Consider the following 8,330-nt stretch of genomic DNA (forward strand, 5'->3'; position numbering starts at 1 on the left):
CAATAAATAAATCAACAAATAAATATACAAATATCATGAACAGCTGTGCAACCTGGTAATAGTGCTTGTCTGGTATGGTGGACAGGAAGGATGTATGGCAGTTACCATGCTGTTTTGTTAATGACATGGCAGTTCCCGACACTGCATCTCTTCACCCTGTGCTGCCCCTGTAAATCCTTCATGATCATACACTTACAGTTGTAATAGTAGCAGAGGCCACCTAAGCCATCCATGTGCAAAGAAGACATATGCAGTAAGCCAGTTATGGGCATTATGCAGCATGCATCGATGCAGAGATGTATGTAGACCCTCCCTGCTGATGATTCTTGGTGTTATGAATATCAGTGGTGGCTTATGTTGCACTGACATACCTACACTCAGATAAGTGTAGTTTCATTGAGTGACTTTTCATTGATCTCTTTTAATGGCAGATTGTAGAAACCACATGCAGTTATATTAGGTAAACTGGCGTTGCACTTCAGTGTTTTTTTTTTACTTTTGCCAACATTGTATGGCCATGCTGCTGGTATATTAATGGTTATGGGGTGCAGGGTTAGTTTTTTTTTTATATATATATTTAAGCTGAGTTACACTTCTTTATATAGGAACATTGATGAAGCATAATTTGTCTTTGGATGGCTCATTTGAATTCAGGGGACTCTGCTGCATCACAGAGGGGAGAGATACACTGTCACTGGATAACAAGCACACGGTTTGCTACTTTTGCAACATGCAGAGTTGTTGCTACTCACATAAGAGCTTATCAACTCTACACAGTATAAACGAACATCTGAAATGGAGCAGGCGATGTTAAATAAATAATCAAAAGAGCTATGCTGGAATCCATGGATGCTAAGTATGTATATTTTTTAGGAAAAAAATGATAATGAAGGCCTAGTTTATATATATATATATATATATATATATATATATATATATATATATATATATATATATATATATCTGTACATAGACGCACACATACATCTGGAAGCAGGCCGTATTCCTGCAGCACATTTTAATTCAGAGACACATGTACTAATGCACACAGGCACCAATGGGTACAACAAACAGCCTGCACTACAGCTTCAATACAGTGACAGGAGTAGAAAAAGTAAATGAATTAAGCAATGTTCAAGGTAAGCATAAGAGAACCTTTAGAAAGGAAGGAATAATGATAATAATAATAATACATGGGTGCTCCTTTGCAGATGCACATCCACCAATAGACAGACACATCCTTCCACGTGCACTCACACACACACACACATGATTAGACTATCTTTCTGAGCAGATCTTCAATGCCAGCACTGTTAATGTTCCCATGCAAATAGTGAGCAGCAACATTTGCAGAAAGAAGAACATGCAAACTAGACAGATGATATCCTAATGTTTGCAGATGCTCACCTGACATGAAAATGACACCAGCAACAGCTGAAATTAAATTGTCGCACTGACGTGGGTGGAAAAAGTAAGAAGGTAACTAGAAGTGAAACATAGAAATGGCTAGTGTATAATAAAACTAGCTTGGCTCACCTGGACTGTCCAACTCTGTATCTATTGTAAAATCACAGATCCTGACACATTTCTAGTTTCAGCCGTGTCTCATATTCTATATGTTTCCCTTCTACCTGCTTCATATTACTATATTTGCATGGGGTGAGAGAGTAAGCCAGCAGACAGTATCATATATCCACAAACATCATGACAAACCCTGGAAACAAAATAGCTGTCAAGATGGAGACAAAGCATCCCTTAACTCTGTGTGGTAAGATTTACAATATATACCCCTCAGTTGCATTATTCCTATAGCAAAACTGCACCCCTCTGTGCAAGCAAACCACTGTTTCAACCACATGCCTGCCTCCTGCAGACTGACACACCATTGTTCTCTGTAAACTCCCACTGTGGCCAGCTGGCAGCTGCCTATCCTTCAAAGTATGAAGTAATGTGTCAATGTGCCAGTGTATGTGCTCAGTAGAACATACTACAGTTCCCCTGTATTAGAACATTCCACTGATTGCCCAACCTATCTGTAGAGAAAGGTATATCAGACATTCTGGAACTGCTAGCTGCGGTGGCTGTTTCTCACTGCATTTGTTGTGCCTCTCAAGCAAACTTCACATCATGATTCCTGGTTATACGTTTTCCCTGAAACATGAGTTCCTCTTGCACTTTATTTGCAGTTTTTGAATGCTTCATAGCTTCATTCATTTTCTAGTATTACCTGCCTGATATATACATATACAGTAAACTCTCAGTTAACCAGAATTCAAGCAACCAGCACTCTCAAGTAACCGGCAAAAAAAAAATAGAGGAAATACAGTACAATTTTCATGTGTTGCACTTTCTGTCCCCCCCCCCCCCCGCAGAAACATACCATATGTTTTTAGAGTTTTAGACTTTTAAAAAGGAAGATAGGAATAAATTCCCTCTCTCCCCAACCTGAAAACAAGTCAAACCAAACAAATAGTATAGGGGTACAATATTAGTCAGGCTTATTTTTAACAGTAACTCTCAAATAACCAGAAACTACAGTTATCCAGCATCTACCAATCCCCATGGGTGCCGGTTAACTAAGAGTTTACTGTATATATATATATATATATATATATATATATATATATATATATATATATATATATATAAATATATATGTGTGTGTTTGTGTGTGTGTGTGTGTGTGTTAAGTTCATTTAGTATGTTCTTTAAGGAAACAGTATGACAAAATAGTTTAAGGTGTTTGGATTTACATGTGAAGAACTAGGTCTGAATTCCTTCAACATGCACATTCATATTGTATCACTCTGAACAAGTTGCTTAATTTCCTTTTTGACTTCTGCACCCTACAGCGCCATGCCTGACTGCTCCTTTACCTGCACCCTTTCAGCCCATTCATTCCATGGTCCATGGAGCTGGGATTCTTGAGCAGGTGAGAGCTCTAAGGCTCATTCATTTCTGTCTGGGAATCCCCCATGAGCTCAGCCACCTACGGTGAGAGTTGGTTGGTGTGGCAAGCTAGATAGATGGGACAGGTGGCAGTGGTTCATCACTGCCATCCTCCCTGCCACCTCCTACAGTCACCCGAACTTCAAACTCAGATCACTAGCAACATAAACCTTTATGCCACAGAGTGGATATCACTTAATTTCCCTGAATCATAATAGAACTATCTGGTTAATAAAATTATAAGTAGTTGCACATTGTTTCAGTTGGTGTTATTTGATGCCCCTTTACCCAGTGTTCTTCTAGAGATGTAAACAATGAAGTAATGCATGGTTTGTTTGTGTCTTTCGGCTTTTCCCGGTTAGGGGTCGCCACAGCGGAACTCCGGTTCGCTAATGATTGGCAGTAGATTTTTACATACTGGCTTGCCGGGCCTAACGCACAACCTTCAACGAAGGAACGCCCATTCACGCATGTCGCTACACAGAAGACGCTTTAACTGAGAATCGAACGGACAACGTCTAACTGTGAGGCGACAACGCTACTGCAGCACCACCACCGTGTAATGCACGGTACTCCAGGTTAATTATCAGGAATGATATGCAGAGTTGTTTCCTCACTTCCTTTTGATGGTTTAAATGTCACATCACAAATGCTGTTTATGCTCTCTTCCTCTTTCCTGCCATACTATGCCTGAGGTGCAGTTCTGAAATAAAAACTGTTTTATATTCAGTCATCTAGCAATTATGAGTATTGGGGCCAAGTACTTATGAGTTAATAAGAGGAACTAGTAGTTTGTTGTCTGTTTGCAACTGGAAGCAGTCCAGTCCAAATATGTATCTGGAAATTGTTCACATGCTCATATTCTTGCTAAGTATTTGCAAATGCCACTTTTTCTGTTTCAGTCATCATTTAGGACCAAAACACAAATGGCTTGAGATTGCCACCATCCAGCTGCATCAAGGCAACACCCAGCCAATAGCTACTACCATTAGCACTGACTACAGTAGGTTTGGTGTCATCATAGTAAACAAGTACCAGAGTGACAATATTCATAGACAACCATTTTGAAAGCCTACTCTTGGGAATCTTACAATATTCATGTAGCATCTTTTATCAAAAATTGTGTCCTAGGACATAACATTGTCACTAATTCCGATACAAATTTGTCCAATAAATTAGGCTTGTCAAACACTTGCATTTCATGAAATTTGAAGGACTCTGCAATTCAGCTATAGTAACTTTGCTTCCATGTTGCAAATGCCATCATCACTAAAACAAAGTCCAAAATACTGAATTTTAGTTCTTCCAAAGCAGCACTTCTTATTTTTCTAGAGCACTAAATTCTTAATCATCTGAAGCACAGTCTCTAGCCTTTCATCATGCATTTGTTTATTAGACCCAAACACAAGAATGTCATTCATTGCAACCGTAACACCCTCCTAGAATCTTAAAAGGAAACTGTAAAATCTCAGGTGCATTCATGATCCTAAAGCATATCAATCTGAAACAATCTCTCCACAGTGCAGTGATAAGTGTGGCGGCTTTCTGCTGCTTGGATCTATAGGTATTTGTCAAAACTCACTGGATGCATTTAATGTGGAGAACATCTTTTCTTTTACTGACTTTGGAGCCACATCATCCAAAGTTGTCAAGATAAACCTCTCTAGTTTTGCTTTTTACTTTCTATAAGTCAGTGCACAGTCTGACTTTACCATTTTTCTTTATCATTGAGGCACACATGAGGTTGGGAGGTTGGTATAATGGTTAAGGTGTTTATCTTAAAGACACAAGGTGTAGGGTTTGATTCTCACATGGGGTAACTGGCTAGGCTTAAAATGGCGGCCCACAAGGGCAGTTAGCCTAGTACTGATCTATGTATGAGCGCATCAGTCAATCGGTTCAGTAACATCTTCTATTATACCAGGTGCTGGCACTCTGTTTAACTCATCTTCCATTTTGGAAAACATAAGGAATGGTACTCTGTTGGATGTAGTAAGTGCATTTGGACAACTCTGGATTTTGTCTTATTTTAACTGGCTTACATTTGATTTATAGATTAGCCTTGCCCATCCCATGGTTGATAATTATATATTATCCCTAACAAGAACAACTGGGATCATACCAAATATAATTTGAGGAGACCCATGCATGGGATAAAGCATTTAGGAGCTGCCTGTATCCACTAGTAGTTCAGATGCAGTTTTTATTTCAGAACTGCACCTCAGGCATAGTATGGCAGAAAAGAGGAAGAGAGCATAAACAGCATTTGTGATGGGACATTTAAACCATCAAAAGGAAGTGAGGAAACAACTCTGCATATCATTCCTGATAATTAACCTGGAGTACTGTGCATTTGATTTGAGGAGTTCATCATCACTAAATGTATCCACATTGACTTCATCAGTTTTAGCAATCAAATACAATTCATATGCTATAATTCAGCTGACTATTTAAAGATGGATCTATGACACATGCAACCACTGGAATGCCCACAGAGATACCTTACTCAAAGGAAACAAGACCCAAACATGTTCTCCATGGACCAACTCAAAGCCTTGTCACTATACTCTTTATCTTACAAACTGTTAAGATGTGACCTGTGTCTGGCATACAATGCATCCTCTGACCTGTTATTTATGGATTTACTGCATATCTGCAAGTCAAATGTCATAAGAAATAATTGGTCTAGGGATCTAATCCTCTTCTGCAACATCAATAGAATAGTTTGAAGGGACAGGTATATCTCACATAGATATCGCTGCTGTGGAACAGACTTCTCATCCACATAAAACAAAGTTCAACCTTGTCCATATTCAAGTGCAACTTTAGATCTATGGATAGGAAATTTACCATCAGGGCTGCCATCTGAACTACTAATGGATACAGGCAGCTCCTAAATGTTTTATCCCATGCATGGGTCCCCTCAAATTATCTATGGTATGATCCCAGTTGTTCTTGTTAGGGATAATATATAATTATTGACCATGGGATGGGCAAGGCTAATCTATAACCAAATAGGATAATTTATTTTGAGCACAAAAAGGGAAATTGGCTAGGCTTAAAATGGCCTGCAAGGGCAACAAGCCTAATACTTACCTATAAACCTATGAGTAAATAGATCCAACAGTTATATATGCTCACTTTCAACTCAGTCATTTTAAGTAACTTCCCTTTACATTCAGATTTTCTGCCAGGGCTACATATTTCTATTTCTGTTCTAATTATCTGTGGACATTTTGAAATGCTTCTGTAGGCACCAAGTGATATTACTACTCCAGTGCCTATTTTAAACTTCATCAGAGTTCCATGAATTAGGAGTTTTACATGACATTTTCCTTTGTATCCTGCTGTTTAATCACTGATTCCAAAAAGAAAGCATCTTCTGCACTTTCCTGTGTCTTAATTTTCAGTTGGTGCTTCCTTGACCACTTCAGTTTTACATACAACAGCAAAATTTCTCAACTTGGATTAGCCTTTATCACTTCTTATGGTATGCTAAGCTTTCCGGTGACCCAGTGAGCACACGGTTGCATTTGGTGCTTTTTTCAGCTTGCTCTCACTCTTTATGGCACTCATACATTTGCTTTGATGATTGTCATCCTTTTTGACTTATATAACACTTGTTTTGTGTTTCCATTTAACATCTCTCACAATGTGAATATCAGCACTCTGTCTTTTAATTAATTCAGACTGGTGAGCTATCTGTGTACTCTTTTCTGATGATAAATTTGACACTAACTGCAGCTTTTGTGAAATGTCACTGCCAGCAACGTTTATAACAGGTCTATCTATTATTTTCTTATCTTTAGCAGCCCCCAAATTCACAGTGTTCTGCCAATTCATAAAAATGTCTTGCAGGTGCTTCAACAAACTCATCACCATCTTGTATGCTCTTGTGAAAATGTGTCCTTTTATGAATCACATTTCCTTTTGTCACAAAATGTTCTTCCAGTTTATCTACAACAGACTCCATTATTATGCTTTGCCTCTATATAAATATAATCACATTACAAATTGGTTCAGATTCTTTGCCTGTGGCATATAGTAAAGACTTTTCCCAAATTTCCATTTCCTCTTATCTAACTTGGATGATGATCTAAGGTATGCAATCCTCTACTTCTTTGCTGGCCAGGCAAATAGCTGCAAGAAATACAAGCTATTCTAGGTTGAATATTGTCATTTTGTTGGTTGTTTGGTTCTTCATCTTAATTTCCATCAGTCCTGGACTTGCCAAAATGCCTTGAAACTCATTGATGGCATCCTTCTCAGCTGTTTGACATGTTTTTTACTTCTGCAGGGCATTTGCCTTGTTTTCAGTGGTGTTGGTGTCATTCAGTTCAACTGTTTTAGTCCAAATGTTTCAGCTTCTGATACACTGTCATGACAGGATACTTTCTGCAACTGTAGAAATGAGTGCACAAAGTGGTAAATATATGTGAAAGCACTTTACAATAATTTTTCTAGTCTTAGCATAAGCATGGCAGTACATAGCAAACACTCACATAGCTTTTTCATGTTCAGTCTACAAGGCATTATGAGTAAGGAATCTGTCTCTCTTGTTCAGGTTAGATAGATGCAATCAGTCTACTGCTGATTAAGCATACCATCTGACAATCTATCATCCCCACATTGGCCTGCTGACCTGGAGTGATCCATTGAGATAATGTGTGAAGCCTCCATAGTCATACTTTGACTTTGGGATCTAATCCTGTATCCCATCCTGCCTTCAGAAATGCTTGTAGGCTAACACTGAAGACATTCCTGCAGCACTGCCATTTTAGTTGGTCCCACAAATCCAGATGTGCATTTTATTCGTTTTCTGATGGAACTTTTCCTCACAGGTATGAGAGTGCACCATTAGGGAATATAGTTTGATACCACATTTTCTCACTGTTGTCTCAGTTTGACTGTCCAACTTTAAATTAATGGCTATAATTATGCCATGGTCTATTTAAATATTTAGAATTAGTAACTCACCTCCCATTATGGAGTCCTTTCTTGGACCTTTCTTTTTAACCCAGGTGTGTTGGTTTGCATCTCTTTGCAGTGAATCTAAACTGACACATATCTGTCAATTACTCTAAATTTGCATAGCCCTGCCTCATTCTGTTTTAGTATCAAACTTGTTACAGATCTTTATGTGATTTGCAAAGAGTCGTATTTTCTGTTTAGGTCTTCTAAAATGTCAGTTATAATGAAATTAAAGAAGACATCCCACAGATTAACTCTGTGATATACCACTTATCTCCTTTCTTTACTTTTTATTCTACGTAATAGTATCTATTGTGTTCTGCTCTATAGCCAATTTTAATTCAGGACACTAGTATAGGACATACTTTAAGTCTAGCTTGAAGTTGTACAGTAATCTTTTTTGCATTATT

Source organism: Protopterus annectens, chromosome 1.part2, assembly GCF_019279795.1.
Source record: "Protopterus annectens isolate FY-2018-M chromosome 1.part2, PAN1.0, whole genome shotgun sequence".
NCBI lineage: Eukaryota > Metazoa > Chordata > Ceratodontiformes > Protopteridae > Protopterus > Protopterus annectens.